Below are 19848 nucleotides of genomic sequence, written 5' to 3' on the forward strand. Positions count from 1 at the left end.
AGGAAAGTAGCATTTGTGGAAACAAACACCTTGTTTTCAGACGGATCATAAAAGTAACCTCCTCGTGTACCTTTGGGGTAGCTTACAAAGAGGCACAACCTCGATCCTGATTCCAACTTCTTGGGATTTGCCTTAAGTACATGTGCTGGGCAATCCCATATGCGGAAGCGACGTAAACTAGCTTCATGCCCGTTCCAAAACTCCAGAGATGTTCTTGAAACACTTTTAGAAGGAACACAGTTGAGAATGTATGCTACAGTCCCCACTGTGAAACCCCAAAACGAGTCTGGTAAGGAAGCGTAACTCATCATCAAACGAACCATGTCCAACAAGGTTCTGGAGAAACTCGTTGGCGTTTAGATTGAGTTATGGCAGATGTAAACATCTTTATGTTATGGAGAGAACTTACGGCTAAAGGTCTTAGCACATACAAGTTATTTTCCAGTTTAGCTGTACAAATTTCAACACCATCCTTACGAATAAACGCTTTATTCAATAGTGTAATTGTATTGTAATAGAAACTTTATAGAAATAAGGTTCCTTTTAAGTTCAGGAACTACAAAGACATCTTTTAATATAAGAAACCTATTCTATAAAGTAAACTGGATATCTCTCACTGCCACAGTAGAGACGACGTGCCCTGGTGCCTACTCGTATTGTCATCTCACTAGCCTCCAACTGTCGCCAAGATCTAATCCCCTTTTTCTGCCTTGGCCTTAGCCTTGGCAACCTTCTTTTCTTCCAGATAATGAGGACAATTCTTCTTTCAGTGTCCGTCCTGGTTACAATGGAAAAGTTTCCCTTTCCAACCGGTGGTGGACACTTCTTCTAGGCGACAAGTGGCGGGTTAGCAGGCGGATACCCTTTCCCTTTACCACCCTTCTTCTTCTTCCCCTTTTCAGAGTTAGAAGTTGAAGGTGTAGACTTTGTTCCTAAGGTCGAACCTTGATAGAACTTTTTAGAGAACGAGACAACAATTGCCTCACCTCCCTTTTTCTCCTTACTTTTCAGTAAGGATTTGGGAGTCTGCAACTCGTTAAGGAGAGTGGTAAGAGAGTATTCCACTTTGTTAAGAATCGTATTACTGACAAAGTGGAGGAAGCTCTCCGGCAATGAATGCAGGATATGCTAACCTAACTACCCTCATCGATTTTAAACCCATTCATCTCCACCACGTTAAAGTGGACCATCATATTCAGCACGTGTTCACGAATAGAGGTGTCTTCCTCCATTTTGGAGTTGAAGATGTGTTTCAGAGCCTCATGCTTAAGCTGTCCAGAAAATTGTCTGAACATTCCCCTGCAGGGATTCCATGATCTCACGAGCTGAGACCATGGACTCGTGTTTGTTGGCCAAGGCATCACTAAGACTAGCCAGAATATAGACTCAGGCCTTCTCATTTACCCGTGTCCAACGTTCATATGTTGCCCGAACATTTTAAGTAGCGTCCTGAGGTGGAATAGGAGGACATTACTCGATAAGAACAAACTTCAGATCCTCGATGATGAGTATCGCCGTGAGCATATGTTTCCAACTTGAATAGTTTTGGCCATCCAGCTTTTTGGCACTAAGCAAATAGATAGTGGCTGATGCCATTAAAAACCGTTGCTAAAAAAACGAATAACCTTTTATAATACTTTGCAAAAACCACATTTTAATTAACCAATTAATTTTTTAGCAAAATAGATTCCAAGTACCCTAAGTGAAAAGACTTTTATTTTGCAATGATGCCCCAGTGAGGCAAGACAAACGTCAACGGTGGGCTGATCGGATGGCCCTTCACTTGGATGAGACATTCTCAACCATTAGGCAGAACCAACTCTTGGAACTAAACCTAATAGCCACCATTTGTTCGGTCTAGAATAGTTAACTCTTAACAATCCTACATAAGTGTAACCCCTCGTTTTTGGCCCCAGAGTCCCGCCCTAATGCGCTCATCGTAGGGAAAAGACAGATTAGGACAAGAGACTAAGTAACCTTATCCTCTTACAGGAGATCAAATAAAGAAACGCGCAAAACAACCATCCTATAGAGGCTGTCTCTTATACACATCTAGATGTGTATAAGAGACAGTAGCTAGACTTGCTACATATTAATCTTTTACTAATTATTTTAGTTATAATTTCATTTTATAACCATTTATAAAATAAACAACTAAAACACCCATCCCATATAACGAAGTATTTATAATGCTTATAAATATAACATCTGTCTCTTATACACATCTAGATGTGTATAAGAGACAGTTTTCAGGTAGGTTCCTAGGTAGGGGTGTTCCGTTTCCGTCATCTTAAATACCCCAGCCTAGTCAGAACCCGCCTTCAATAAAAGGTCTACTATAGATAGACTTGCTACATATTAATCTTTTACTATTTATTTTAGTTCTAATTTCATTTTATAATGATTTATAAAATAAACAATAAAAACATCATCCCTGTCTCTTATACACATCTAGATGTGTATAAGAGACAGCTCTTTAATGGACTGGCCTTACTTAGTTTGCATGCATCAAATCTATCTAAATTACCTTTCCAAGTAGGTTCCTAGGTAGGGGTGTTCCGTTTCCGTCATCTTAAATACCCCAGCCTAGTCAGAACCCGCCTTCAATAAAAGGTCTACTATAGATAGACTTGCTACATATTAATCTTTTACTATTATTTTAGTTCTAATTTCATTTTATAACCATTTATAAAATAAACAACTAAAACACTCTTCCCACATAACGAAGTATTTATAACGCTTATAAATATAACGTTTAAAAAAAAATAAAGTAAAGCATATATAAATATAACCCTTATATTATATGATGCACGAGCATGCATTTATGTAAATTAAAACATGCTTCTCTAAATAATAAAACTTTTAATAAAGAGAATATGCATGACCTAAGGTAGGATTTATCTATATGTGCATACCATATGACATACTAAAAACATACATCACATGTAATAAATAAAGGATTAATGGATCGGAATGAGCCTTTATAAAATCGGAATGAAATAACCCTATCTATTACATTTTTCATCTAGCAAACCGGTTCATAGGCGAACCGAGTCTTGCACCGCCAGAGGACTCCATTGTGTAGTAAATGCCATAGGTAGACGATCGTCCAGCGCGAACTAGACGATAGAAGCAAAATTAAATGATCGCGTAGACGACAATGAGACAACGAAGCTTGATCATCTATGCGATCGCTCAACGCGGTGACAGGTAAACGATTTACCTTGCGTTACTAAGTGATCGTTTAGTCAGTTACTAAGCGATGAAGCTCACTGACCAAAACGATCGTCTATGCAATCACTTAACGCGGCTTCAGGTAAACGATTTACCTTGCGTTACTAAGCGATCATTTAGTCAATTACTAAGCGATGAAGCTTGCTGACCTAAACGATCGTCTATGCGATCACTTAACGCGGCGTCAGGTAAACGATTTACTTTGCGTTACTAAGCGATCGTTTAGTCAGTTACTAAGCGATGAAGCTTACTGACCTAAACAATCACCCAGGCATGTGCGTTAAGCGATACGCGAGCATCACATCGTCTACACGACCCGATACTCAGTGATCGCGTAACCGATCTTCGACACGATGCGATCAACCATTGATCGCTTACCCGATCATCTACACAATGCGACCATTAGTGATCGCATACCCCATCGACTGCACGATGCGATCAACACTTGATCGCATACCTCATCGTCTAACCGATTCAATCAACACTTGATCGTTCCGATCTTCTTCACGAACGACTCAAAACTCAAACAGAATTTGAATAAAGACTCGATAACGATTATTAATGGCGAAAAACGCAGCGGCCTTTACAAACAACAGCAAATGTAAAAGCATTAAATCAAACCGATACTAACATCCACGAAAACATCTATAAATCCGCACATCCACAGCAATTTAACGATTAAACAATGAAGAAAGGCACCCACCAAGAATGTATTTACAATTCTTTTGCAACAATGATTTGGAATATCAGAAAATCGAGTGCTCTGATACCATTGAAGGAACTCTTATTCAATAGTACCTACGAGCGGAAGCGGATCTTTCCAATTCATTGTGACAGAATTACCGCATATACATTCAAATATACTTTCATAATGCTAAAGGGATCAAGAAATCATACCAGATGAAGATTCCTCGAGTCTGAAACCCAACCATCTACCTCGAAGAGTCACCATTCGAACAGAAGGAAACAGAGAAGACAACACCACTCAGAGCCCTCAGTATTCTTGGAGTGAGAATCCAAAGTGTGAGCTTTGTTCGGATTTGACAGAGGAAAGGAGGAAGAGCGACCGTACTCAACGATCAAGCAAGTGGGAGATGTAGTCGTCTGTTACATAGACAATATGCTTGATCGTTTAGGTAAAGTATACGATCGTGTAGTAAAAGTAAGCGATCGTCTATACGATCGTGTAGGAAAAGGTAAATGATCGTCTATACGATCATTTAGTAAATATCCAGAGCTAAACGATCGCTTAGGAAAAAGATAAACGATCGTTTAGATAATAACGCGCGACGGTGTAATCGGTATGCGATCGCTTAGCAATATCGTATATGTAAGCGATCGTGCAGTCACTATCGTATAGGCACTAATTTTCTAAATGATGACACTATATTTTTCACAATATCTGCGCACACCGAGATCAACACACCGTCTGCTATTTATAATGCACTCATCCGTTATTTAGAACGAAGAGGCGCCTTCCCATTTCCTTTATATCCGTCCAATGAATGTGATCTCATCACATTCATAACTTATAAATTAATATCATATATTAATTATGATATTTTGCCCCTGTAATTACATCTTCCTCTNCCATTTCCTTTATATCCGTCCAATGAATGTGATCTCATCACATTCATAACTTATAAATTAATATCATATATTAATTATAATATTTTTTCTCTACTAGATATAAATCATATTTATATCCAATTTCCTCCAAATCATTTCCTCCAAATCAATGTATCTCATACATAAAGTTATTTATATTATATTTAATTAACTCGTTTAATTATATCATATATAATTGAACTCCCTCTTGTCAATTTGAACATTTCAAATTGACCCAAAAACTAACTCTTAACTTGTATCCAAGCTACCAATGGGGCCTTATGGACCTATGGCTCAAAGCTCCAACGGTACGTGAATAACTTACTAAACTTTTTATTCACGATATCCACCATCCGTTAACTGTCATGCATTCCACTAAAGACCGACAGTTGAACTCTTCGTGCCATAGATATATTTCTATGTCCATTGAATATAACCAATCATCAGTACGATGACCTTTCACAGATGCTCGTAATTACAGCAGGCCAATTTACCATTTTGCCCCTTTAATTACATTTTCCTCCTTAAGTACCACTGATCCCTCTAATGAAAAATACAACATAGTCCTACTATGTGTGAACACCTCTCGGGCCATGAAAAGGTGCGTGGCACCACATCGTTCAAGCCCTGGAATCAGCCCTTAAGGGAACTATCTATCTACTTACCCCTACCTCGGGGAAGGAGAGAATTCCATCTTGTGTAGCTGAGTTCCCAGCTCCCAAATCAGACGAATCTCAAAATGGTAGGTTGAAGTCGACGTTCTGGCCACTCGCATCCATGCAAGTCAAAGAACCGTCCTCAATGGCAGGAGTTTCCAACTCACTCAGGATTGAGGTCATGTTACCTATTGTCATTCTAGTGAAGTGAAGTCTCAGTTATGAATGGTGTTATATAACGAGACGTTAACACTTCATGGTCAGGTCTTATACAAACTCTTTGTATAGGATGCCCTCGCTCGCATGTCCCCTACACGAATGATCAGGATCAGATCATCTGTGACAAGTTACAATACTTGTGACCATTCCACAAAGCGGGCCGCATCTGTAGCGTTACCATGATAAGGTTTCCCTCTAATATCCATATACTACAGACCATTTTGGTTATCTCTCAAGACATGATCCACTTGTATGTCACCACATACATGTTTAAGTTACATACAGATAACCAGGGATTTTAAGTTTATTGGTTTGTGGTAAAATCTAAATGTGCAAAGTCAAGCAGTGAAGTAAATATCATTTATATTATACATCACAAGTTTTCGTACAAAGTTGTTTACAAACTACTGGACAAGAGACTTTAGGCACAAACCCCAACAGTCTTTTGATTAGTATGGGTGAGAATAGCCAGATTGCCAACTCAACATGCCTACCTTTTTTAGGACTTATCTGATTTGGGAGCTGGGAACTCAATTATACAAGATGGAATTCACTTCTTCCCCGAAGCATGGGTAAGTAGAGAGATTGCTTCCTTAAGAGTTAATTCTGGGGCTTAAACATAGTGGTCACAGCTTCTCTTTGGAAGAGAGAACTCAGTCATAGTAGGACTATGACTTATATTCATTAAAGGATTCAGTGGTACTTAAAGAGTTAGATGTAACTACAGGGGCATAACGATTATTGGTCGAGCTGTACGTACCAGCGATCTGTGAAGGGTTGTCAGGTTATTGATTGGTTAAGATGGACACATAATATATCTGTTGTAAGGAGAGTTCAGCTGTCAGTCTTTAGTGGAGTGCCTGGCAGTTAATGGATGGTGGATCCCGTGACTAAAAAGTTAGTCAGTTATTCACGTACTGTTGGAGCCTCGAGCTACAGATCCATAAGGTCCCTTTGGTAGCTCAATGGATTCAAGTTGAGGATCAGTTCTTGGTGTTGATTTGAAAATTTCAAATTGACAAGAGGTAGTTTGATTATATATGATATGATTGGTATGGTGTATGAGATACATCAAGTGGATGATTAATGTAAATGAAATGAGATTTATATTAAGTGCCATGGAATAGAAAAAGAGCTATGGTTTATATGTTTTATGAGATGAAATATTAAAACTATAGGTTATAAATATATTATGGTAAGTTAGTTATCATTTATATTTATAATAATATTAATGATTAGATAATTATTTCTTTTTCTCTAATAACCAATTGAGTGGGAGGTTATTGGCGGTTTCATGGTAAACGTGAGATAAAAGGAAAAATGTTTACCTAATTTTAGTAAGGTTGTTAATTTGAGATATTTTCCAATCTCTAAAAAAATTCTCACGGGAAGTTGTCAAGTAAATAAGATTTACTAAGCAACAGCTTAGAGTTAACTAAACGATCGTCGAGTGTTCTTAGGTGATAGACACTCAGCAAAGCGATGAGCTTTGCTAGACGTTCGCATAGCTTTTCCTAAACAATTAGGCATCGACCTACGATATGTTGTTCCATCTCCCACTTGCTCAATCGTTTACACGATTGTGGTTTCTCCGTTTTTCTATCTCAAACCAAGTCCACACAGAGCTCATCCTCTGGATTCTCACACCGAGAATACCAAGGTAACCTTCTTGGTGGTGTCATACTCAACTCGACATTGTCGAGGTTCTGGTGTTCAGGGTGTCCGTGACCTTAGCGATCGTTTAGTTCGAGTGTGCGGTGTTCGTGCAGTGTAGCAATCGTGTTGGACGAGCATTCGTGTGTTGTTTTGTTGCTATGATCGAGCGTTCGTGATCAAGGAACTCGAAGATGAGTCTACAAAAGTGTGTTGATTCTTGTCCTTAATCTTTTGTATAACATGTTGTAATTTATGTATTTCGCATAACCGTATGTTTCCGTTTATGATTGTAATTTTAATGTTCATATACGATTGAAATTTGGAAAGATCATTCTGCTACTCATAGAAATCCTCGTGTTCGATTTCCTTTAATAATTTCCAACAACTTCAAACAATTTTTACCCACAATCGAGCTCAAAACACCAAAATCGAGCTCAAAACACGTTCTGGACAGTACCTCAATATCTTCCAAAAACTTCAATCCAACCAAGAATTTGTCCAAACACCCACAACCCTTGTTGGACAGTAGCTTGAAATACCCCCAATCTTTAGCCCAAAACCAAAACACAATGGACGACAACTAACCAAAGCCAAAACATTAATGGTATTGGGGTTGATGCCCTAAATCTCGTTGGGTCCTATAGTTTGTAATTGTATTACACAAACATTTTATTTATGTAATAAACCATGTGATGTTTTATTTCCAAATAAGTTGCATTAACCACAAACCAATAAACAAACATCCAAGATTATCTTGTAGCTTAAACATGTATGTAAAAACATACAGGTGGATCATGTTTAAGTGAAAACCTAAAGGGTTTGTAGTACATGGACAAGGCTGGATACTTTATCCTTGTGACACTATGAATATGGCCTGCTTTGTAGATGTTACAATTATTTTAAAGTGTTACAAATGATCTGATTCCAATCATTCATGCAGAGACATGGGAGTGAGGATATGAAGGCAGTCTTTTGATTTATATGGGTGAGAGTGGCCGGATCGCCGACTCAACAAGCCTACATTTTAGGGATTCATCTAAATAGGGAGTTGGGAACACAGCTACACAAGAAGGAATTCACTCATTCCCTAATGTCGAGGCAAGTAGATAAATTACTCCCTTAAGGGTTGATTCCAAAGCTTAAGACACACCCTCTCCTAGCCCGGGAGAGGTTTGGTCATAATTGGACTATGATTTATTGTTTATTGGAGGAATCAGTGGTACTTAAGGAGTTAGATGTAACTACAGGGGCAAAACGGTAATTTTGACCCAGTTGTACGTACGAGCAATTTGTGAAAGGTCATTGTATTGTTGACTGGTTATATCGAGTGGACACGAAAATATATCTGTAGTGTGAAAAGTGCAACTGTCGATCTTTAGTAGAGTGTCCGACAATTAACGGATCTTTAGTAGAGTGTTCAACAGTTAACAGATGGTAAATAATTTAATTAAAGGAGTTTAATTAATTATTCACGTATCATTAGAGGTCCATGAGGTTACATTGTAACTCAATGGAAATTAATGAGAATCAATTTTTGGATTAATTTGAATTGTTCAAATTAATTGAGGAAATTAATTATGTGTGATATAATTAATTTAATCTAATTATATAAGATATAATTACTATAATGTATTTTGATACATTATGTTATAAAGTTTATTTGAATAATATAAATGAGATTTATATTAAATGTCATTGGTGAGAGAAACTATATATTGTATTTGATACAATATAGAAACTATAAATTATATGTTATTTTTTATATAACATATAGTTTAATATATATTATATGATAAGGTAATTATCTTATAAATTAAATTGATTTATAAAAATAAATTATGTTATTTTATTTTAAAAATCGTTTTGGAACTTCTAGCTCTCCCCCTCTTAGTTGTTGTGTGGTTTTCACCAAAAAAGATAGATACGTAGAAAGATTTTTGAAATCCCATTTATAGTAGTGTTGTATGGTGGTGTTATCATTGAAGGTTAGTGGGTTCAATATTGATCGTGAGAAGGAATCTCGTGAGGAAGAAGAGTTCTTTGAGGTAAGATTTCTTAACCTTTTCATTTCTCTAATCTTTGTTTTTTAAACTGCAATTATCTTAATTACCTTTTTTTTAAATGGATAATCCCTATGTTTTTACTGTATAATTTATGTTCCCTCCGATTGCACTCGGGATAATCCAAGAAACCACAAAAAAAAAACCCATTATCTTGGTAAACCTCACGATTTTCGGAGCAGCGCAACACGGAGACGACGGTGACGGGCGACAGAAATGGCGGTGCAAATACGTACACAACGGCGGCTGGAGAATGCAACCAGGCGATGGTCAACGACAGACGGCTGAGGCAGCGACTGATAAAACGCCGGCGGCTGGAGCTTCGATCGACGACGACGATCGGTAGTGGAAGACATCAGCGGAAGAAATCCAAACGGAGGAGAGAGAGAGAGACGGCTTCGGTCTCACGAAGAAGAAGAATTCCCCTTTTTTTTTTTTTTTTTAACTTTCACGCTCTACGAGGCATCCTTTATTTCCTTTCCTTTCCTCCTTCCAATTAAACTTAAATATCTCAAATTAATTTGATTATATTTCAAAAATTAAATCCATAACTTTAAATTCCAAATTCACGATAACTTATCCAATTTTAGAAAATTGGATTCCAATTTTCCAAATCCTTTATCTTCTACGGTTTAAATCCTACTTAAAACAAATTTCCAAAATCAAATAGATTTCCTTTAATCGAATTTAAATTTAATTTTTTAAAAATATTACTCTTAATTTAAATTAAATTATCATAATCCAATAATTCATTTTAGTCCCGAAATTCAACCCAAGTAATGATAATTAAATTAAAAATTATCTTAAAATTTGGATGTCTCAGATAATGTGACAATTTCCCACTCTCAACTATGGATTTACAGCTCCTAATTAATTAATTAGATTTCGGTTGCTTATTTGGATAATTTTATAATTGCGACTTGCTTTTAAAATAAGTTTGTCTGTATACTTGTCAATTTAAATCAGTGATCTACCACACATTTCTACTTCTTTTAGTAGGTGTAGGGTCACATTCTTCCACTACGCATGCAACATAATATTCTTCAAAAAAAAAAATAAAGTGAGACAACATTTGAATTTGAATTTATAATTTACTGCTCAACATGAAATTAGTTGATATTTAGCATGAGACTAGTCCAACAGTTATTCATAAACCATGTTTTATTCCACTATGAGTATAAACGGGGTTGGCTAATAGTTGAAGAAAATACAATGACTAGACACCAGTTTATCAATAATAAAACTAATTAATAGTTAATAATTAATCAATAAAAATTGTTTTCAAGTTAATTCGATTATTTAACGATGTCGATAATATCTAGGTGGTATATAGTTGTTTTCCTGCGGTGTTTCTCGAGAAATTGGGCCCATATCTTCTCCCGAAGTTGGGCCGTTTTATGTTAATGGGATTTGGGCCTGGCCTCAGTAATTTACATCTCTTGTTGGGTCAATAGATGTTTTTAACGGGCCTTTCACAAGGGTTATCAATCAGTATTTCGAAGTTTTGGCCCATTTACCCTGAGGCCCGCTCCATTAAGATCTAAAATGGCCCAATATTTACCCACTTTCTGCAATTTTGTTGGTTCTTGAAATTCGACTCCCCTGAACAATATATTCGAACCTTTTAGTCGAGCTGATAATGTTATAATCAGTCGAGATATATTCAAGTTGATAAGTCATTTATACGATCGTATGTTTATCTTTGATGTTAAATGAAAAAATTATATTATTAATAGATGGTTTGTTATATTTATGTATTTGACATGACATAGTTAGTGGTTTATTTAGTATACTATTGTAGTTGATGTCCAAAACAACACAAAGATACTAATGTAGTGTGATACTTCACTAGAAATGGTTCGATTTTGAACAATAGATACCTACGACATTATTCAATTGAATCATATTTAATGTTTGATTAAAAATCCAATATGTCATGCCAAATTATTTTAGCTAATATTACATATTTAGATCCACTAATACTCACATTAATTATCCGTTTAACTTTACCACATTTAATTGCCAATGATAGATTAGATTAATATCATAAACCATTCAGTACTGTGGAATTTGAATTTATTCTTCTAAAATTCTTTTTTTTTTCTACACATTCCTATGTCATTGGCCTAAGTATACTATTAAATTATTATGCATCTTCTAACATAAATTCTCTCTATTTTAAATATTTCAAGCCAATAAAGAGACTGCCCTTACCATAATAGAAACAAAGTTTAGGGTCTATTTAGATTAGTTAGAGAAAAAAATATTTTTCAAAAGCATTGTTTTTATTTAAACGTTGTTGACAAAAACTATTTAAAATACATTTTAAAATTGTTTCATAAGCTATTTTGAAAAAAATACAAAGCCATGGTACAATATATGTAAACCATACCCACATCTATAAGTTTCACTTATTGATGTTACACATTAACCCACGTAGCAAGAGGGAAAATTGCAAAAACTAGGGGTGAAAACAATTCGATTCGGTTCAATTTGGTGGTCAAACTAAATTGAACCAAAAATTTTAAAATTTCTTCATGTGAAAACGAGTTGAACTGTAAAATTTCTTCATGTGAAAACAAGTTGAACTGTAAAATTTCTTCATGTGAAAACGAGAAAAATATGTATTATATTTCTTTAAAATTAAGAAGCAGTTCGGTTTTAAATTTGAATTTATTCTTTATGTTATATATATATATATATATTAGTTAATAATGATTCGGCTCGATTTCAAATTTGGTTTTTGAAATTGAAATTAAATCGAATCGAATTCATTCGGTTTCAAATTTCTTTAAACCAGACCGAATCGCATTTTTTTGTTTCATGGAGTTCTCGGTTTGATTTTTGTAGTTTGAATAACCACTCTAGCAAAAACTATCAATGAAATATGATGGTAGTTGCAATTACATCCTCAAACTTTGAATTGTAAAAATTATGCCCTCAAACTTATACAAATGTTAAATTTAACCCTTAAGTTAATAAAATTGTTAAAATTTATATGATTATATAAGTTTAAGGTCTAATAACATTTATATAAATTTGGGGACTCAATTTTTATAATTGAAATTTTAAAGGTATAATTATAAATTTTTAACTACTCCTATATTTTAGGAGTGATTTTTACCATTTATACCACAATAATATTAGAGTATTGCAATTTGTTTTGATATTTTTCCAATTGATAGTATCGTATCTCAATCTCTCAATTCGTAGACAGATTAGATTGTAATTTAATATATTAATTTTTGAAATGACATGATGCTATTATCTTTAAATAAAAAGAAAAAGAAAATGGATTGATTGGAAAAGATAGAGGAGGGACTGGTTCCGTAGAAGGTGTCTGTGGCCGCAGCCGCAGCCGCAGCCGCAGACTCTTTTAATTTTTCTGCCCATTAAAAAAATTAAAAAAAAAAAAAAAACTGTATTTTATTTTTTATGCATTGCCCCTAAACCCGTCTCATCATCTCATCCCCTTCCCCAAAAATCTCCCATATTTACCCTTTACAATAATTTTCTTTTTAGTTTTCCATTTAAACATCAAGGTTTTTAAAAATATATATATATATAAACAAAAATAAAAAATTCCAATCAGCGTTGACCATTGCATCACTAAAATCATCGTCAAGAAGAAAGGAAGAAGAAGAAGAAGCATGATGTGGGTATGATCACGTAATTATTTATATATCCACATTCACATTATCCTCAATCTCTCTATGTGGTCCCACACCCTTATATCCTCTGTGTACCTGACCCACACACAATCAAATACCTCACTAAATCTTCCATCAGATCCCCCAATCACCATTTTTTCTATTTTTACTATTATTTTTTAATCAACCTCTCTTAACAAAAAATACAACATCAGTTATTCTTCGAACCCGAAAAATATAACATCTTGAAGAGTATGTTGATCATCTTTCATTGAAATTTTTTTAGTCCTCGCCGTCTTTAAAATATACATGGATTATTCTCTTCTTTACCAATTGGTTTTGTATAATTTTTTTATACATTTCTTTTAATTTTTTAAGAAAAAGAAGACCACTTAAATTAACTTCCATAAAAAGCAAAGCTTTCTTCATGGCTATCTTCCATTTAGAAGCAATGAAAATGGATAAAGATGGGATCTTTCTTTTATTTTATATAATATAGAGAAAAAAGAACCCAACATGTATATAGAGTTCGAGGGTGTACGTAAAAATAATATAATGTAGTGATTGATATGATGATAATAATAATAATAATAGTTGAAAAAAAAGTAAAAGTAAAAGGTAAAAAAAGAGTAAAAACCACCATCCAACTATGATACACCTCTATGTGTAGGAAAGAGACGTATGCTTTAGATTTCTTTTTGTGTTCAGAGCGTCTGTGCTCTGCTCTCCCTCTTTAAATTAACAAACAAACTTTCACTCTTTTAGGTAAAGAGAGGTTCACAACATTATATTTTCTTCTTCCCTTTTCTTTTTCTTTCCCACCTTTCTTCCCCACATTCTTTTCCATACTCCTTCCTCTTTTCTTACCTCAACTTAACTTCCTACATTTAATACATTATTACTTCCCATGATATAATAGTATCGATATAAAATTTGAACTTTCAACTTTACAAATACCATTTATTTCAAAATTTTACATTGGATTACTCATTCATAGATTTTAACATATTTGTCTCTAATAACAATAGTGTTAGGTACAAATAAAGTCTCACATTACTATAGATGGAGAATGATCTATAGTACATTATTGTGAGAAAAATTATGTCAATTGGTATAAGATCGTTTGGGATAGTTTCAAAAGAAAAAAATTTATATCATAAGTAAACAATGTCATATTATCCTAAAGATAGGTAAAAGTTTATGTAATGAAATTCAACCAATAAAGATGAATAGAAAAGTGCAAACAGTAAAAGAGTAAAGGATCAACACACATATTTATATAATTTACTAACAGTTTGTTAATTATGTTCACGTAGAGAGATGGAAAATAGTTTCATTAAAGAGAACTGTAAAAAATTATAGACCACAAAGGTCTTTAGAGTTAGATAATGAATGTAATAAATTTCTCTAAACTCTAGATAAAAAACATAAATATGGCAAATACGAAAAACAACCTTAAATAAAAAAAAGTGCATATTTATAGAATTATCGTACTTAACCATTTGAAACGTTAAGATAATAAATCGAAGACATTCTAATAATTACATTGACTTAATAAGTTTTTTAAACAAAATATGTTTTTAGATATATAATTTAACCCGAAAGGAAAAGGAAAAAAAAATGGGGATTTTATGAGATATGTATGACAGATATGGCGTTTGTAATGTGACATGTCATTGAAGGGTGGGTTTCAGACGGATCCTAGCATAGACTAGGACAGTGACAATTACAAGATGTTAAATATCAAACAGTTTTCTATTTTATTTTTTTCTTTTTTATTAAAATAAAATTAATTAATTAATTAATTAGAGAGAGAGAAAAATAGGAGGGAGGCATTTAAAGAGTGGGGAGAGTGGCAGGCTAACAGCTAGATGTCCTTCTCTGTTAAGTATCCATCATCCGGTGATTTTCTTCACCATACTTTTCTTTTTCTTTTTTGTTCCCTTTTTATTGGACTTATTTATTTTTATATATATTATTGGTTATTGCTGTTTTGTGTGATCTTTCTTTGGAATTTTCTTGCTCTTTTATCATGTCACGTGACCCTTTTTCCCACCCTCCATTAATTATTTTTGGTCATATTTGGAGGGATATTTGCCATTCCCTGCCCCAACTTAGGGGTTCAAACTTTGAGTTTCTAGTTTATATAATAACTTACTGCTTAAACCTTCCATACATTGGAGTTTTCTAAGCTTAGGGACATGTACCTTGGATTTATATGCCTCCTAACATTTTCATACTTTTACTTCATTTTCAATATATATTTACGAGGTATTTGTGTGTATGTAACAAATCATATAATTTGTGTGAAAATACAATCTCGATTTTTCGTTATTAGTGAATGGATGCATGACATTCAGACTTAACTGTAAATTTTTAAAATAAATTGTTATGGTAAATATAAATATAAGTTTTATGTTTATTCATAAAAACTTTAAAACTTTTAAATTTTTGGGCGGTAATTTTATATATTTTTTCCTATAATTAACAATTTTTTAAGGGATTTAAGGGATTAAATTTATAATTTGAAAGCCCACTAATTAAATATAAATAGCCACAAACATCAAACAGCGAGATTATATGTGATTTAAAATTTTAAAAATTAAAAATAAATAAATAAATGCGAACAGGCACTTCTGTCTACGTACTGTGGGCTTGGGCCTCATTGTTCGACCGCCATTTCAAAATTTAAAAACAATCCTCAGTCCTCACATATTAACAAAGATTTTAATTATTTATTTATTATTATTTTCATATGAAAAACTTATTTATTTTGGAAAGATGTTGATCTTCTTTGATAGAAATATAGATGTCTTAATTTTATATAAAAAAAAATATAGATAACTTACAACGTGAGAAATTTACATAGTTGGATGGTGAACAATTCCAACCTCGTAGGTGTTTAATCCTACTAACTACTGCTTTCACTATCAAATTCTAACTTGTAAAATATAAATAAAATATCCATACTAGTGAATATTTCAGAAAAAGAAAATATACGATCATGAAATTAGAAAAAATATATTTAAATTAATTAACAAAGCTTTTAAACAAGTTAACATATTTGTTATTTATATTAAAAAAAAATTTGATTACTTATTTATTTTATTTTTTTTTTATAGATTTTTATGATATAATCGAAATGTCGATACACCTCTCCTATTGATTTCAAATTTATGAAAATGTAGAACTATTACTAGAAATGGTGACATGTCGACAAAAATGTAATATCAAGATTTTTCTTGATTGTTTTATTTCTTTCTATAATTGTTTTTAATTTTAGCTCGAATTTGATTAAATATTTGGACTTCACAAAATAATGGAATCATTTATGCTTAATACGATAGAAGATGAGACATTTTACATAAAATCAAAAGTAAATGACATTAACTCAAGTTACTCAATTACATAGGTTTAAAAGATAATATAATACTATTATAAAACACCAGAAATATCGGTTGTCCTAATCACTTCAAAATAAGAAGAAAAAAAAAATGGTGTAGTTATCCTTATAATCATGTATCTAGTAGTAGTGTCAAGTGTGTGATTAATTATATTCAAAGTGGGGGGGAAGAGAAAAGAAAAGTCAGATTCTATTTTTGTTTTTTGTATTTTTGCTATAATGAATGAAAGGCTAATTGGAGATTAGTAATTTAGTACAAAGTTCCCGACAATACAAAGATTTTATATAATAAAAGAAGTCAAAATCTTAGACGAAAACCCGATTGTAGGGGTGGGTGTTTTTGTCGTTTGTTTTGTTTAATTATTAAAGAATACCAATAAAATTAAAACAAGAAATTAGCTTTGAATTCTGTCTTTCTGTGACTTCCCAATTGCACATCACATCTCTGTCTGGTCACTGTGACAATCCACCACATTGCCCAATTTTTCTTATATTTTTGGTTGTTTATATTTTATGACTTCCTAATATCAAAAATCCCACCCAATAATGGTAAATCCAAATACATCAAAATATAGAGATCCGATCCAAACATACTACACTCAAAGATTTTTTCACGCCTTCTTATTTCAACCCCAACAATATATATGGTCATATCTATTCATTTTTTGAAATCTTTCTTTTGATTTACAATTGTGGTATAACATATATTACCTCCCTTCTCAGATTATTTTCTAAATTCGAGAAAGGATGTGAAGACAGTAATCACCTTCTCTCTTATGACAATTGTTAACCAACCTATTCTTGTGAACTTGTCTTATTAGCACCTGTTAAACCCAATGAGCAGTTTATAATCTCTACACCTTACAATAATCTCGTCATCAAACCACTATATGCACATATACGGACAGAACCAACATATATTAACAGATTCTAGAAACTTAAGTTTAATACAACAATAGTTTGACATAAGTTCTACCATTTCCCCCATGACATGTACAAACAAAAACCATGGTCTAAACATAACAAAGTGGATCACCTAAACTTCAAAATGTTGGGAAGATCCTGAGTAATGACTGATTGGCAGATCTGCGCGGGACGTCGACCACTACCTGAGGAGGAAAACATTTGAAATTATGAGCTTAAAATGCTTAATGAATGACTACTTTTAAGAAACATGCTTTCATACAAAAATAATATAACACGTCGTACATAAAACATTTACATGCTCATTTTCAGGATTTGAAAATAAAAGCTAAATAGGAAATCATAGCATATATATATCCTAAAATAAAAGCTCGTACTCATTATCCTATAAAACTCCTCTACTCCTTTGTCTGAATATGTGGGAGAGTCATTTTGCTCAATCCCTATTAACCTTAGTTGAGAGAGAGCCCTTTTGCTCAATCTCATCAACATCAACAACATAAGTCATACGTGCACATAGAGTTGAGATGAAACCTGACCACCTTACTATACCTTCGGTGTTAAGGATTCACAACATTACTGAAATATGGGTACATTACTATACCTTCGGTACCAACATTGGTGTAGGGCTTGTACAATGCACAAAACATTTAAAACATTTCATAAACATAGAACAGAATACTCATGGTGATATGACTAAAACTTCATAATAACACGTCATCGCATAATGCCTTGTAAGCATCAGACATGCTTATAAAATTTCTTTACTGAAACCACCATGCCTCATAACATGAACATAAACTTATTAAAAACGCATGCTAAATTCACATGTAAAATCACATTCTTTGAAAACAAATGATCATGCAATCAACATACGTTTAAGGCATGCATCAAGGCAATCATGACATAAAAATAGCATGTTTGACTGGCCATGTGACGAAAATCATTTATGAAATACTCAAATAAATCACTAATAAAAACATATCACTCACAGTACTTATCCAAGAGTTTGTAAGTCTCTCCTATTCACATTTACCCTGTCATAAGGAAATGTCCCTTGGTTAATTTTGAGCTTAACGTATAAACTCTACTTGGTTCTAGATAGGAAATCCTTGCTACCGGGTGCATATGATGTTATGAAACACGCCTTTGTGCCTATGCGATGAATGTCCATTGCTTATGATCGCATAAATCTTTACTAATTGCCTATGCGCTTCGTTGCATTCTTTGCCTGATCAGCTGCTTGCTTATCCTTCGGATGTAGCTGTCTACTTATTCATCCATAATACCATTCCAAATTTCAACTTCTACATTTATAACTTCTAATCCATCCATTATTTACCTAAATTTCCTCCAAGAATTTGCTCATAAACATCTTAACTCTTCTTACCTTAGAGTTCGAGCATTAAATTCTTCTGAATAGATTGGAAATCCCCTTAATCTCTTGAGCTTACCGAGAACTTCTTCAACTCCTTATGAGCTTTCAGATGCAACCACACTTCTCTTAGGCGTAAGAAAATTTTTGGCAAAACAGATTTCTTTTTTACAGAGCCTATTTATACTTGAGCTTGCATGTAAACTTGTCGTAATTATACACCGCCTGGCATGCTAATTGTCAATTAGCATTTCTAAGGCTGCCACTTAACCAACTTACTATTTGATTAAGTTGAACTCTTCGGCTTAACTTCATTGCATATGGTTTATGATCACTTACCCCTTCCCTATTCATCGCATAATCTAGCCATTGTCGCATTGTCTTACCTTAGGCATTCCTGATAAGACTTACCTGGCTCATTAACTTCCTTAACTTATTTCATCGCATCACATGAGTGATACCATCATCGCATCAGTCCATGGCCGCCTCATTTTCCAACTAAGCCTTTCGGCCAATACTTACTTCGCGACCCTCCTAACACACTACCTTTGCATCCTTTTGGAGTGCTTGTTTAGGCAACTTGGCCACTTGCACACTACCTACATTGACCTTCACCAACCTCATGCGAATTTGGTCGTATACTTCTTTACCAACCTCAGCCAACTCTTACTCTCACGAGAGACAACTTAACTTTTTCGCCTTCACCATACTTCATAGACCATACTTAGCCATAATGCTCCATCCTTGGACTTCTGGCTACATAGTTTGACATGTCTGAACGCATAGCTTGGCAGCACTCCATCGCATCGAACTCTTTGTTTCCTTCTATGTGTCAATTCTTCTCTATACTACCCAAGAGCTCATCATCCCATAGGACCCATACTTAAAGTATTTTTCTGCCCTCCTAACACTTAGAATATCTTTCCTCATTTAATCTTTACATACATACACATTAAGCTTTTCATCCATTTCAACTAATTCAATGATCATATACACATACTTACAAAAACTTGAATTCATAATTAAGAGGACCCAAACATAATTAACTAATAAAATAAGGTTA

Source organism: Benincasa hispida, chromosome 4 (assembly GCF_009727055.1).
Source record: "Benincasa hispida cultivar B227 chromosome 4, ASM972705v1, whole genome shotgun sequence".
Classification (NCBI taxonomy): Eukaryota; Viridiplantae; Streptophyta; class Magnoliopsida; order Cucurbitales; family Cucurbitaceae; genus Benincasa; species Benincasa hispida.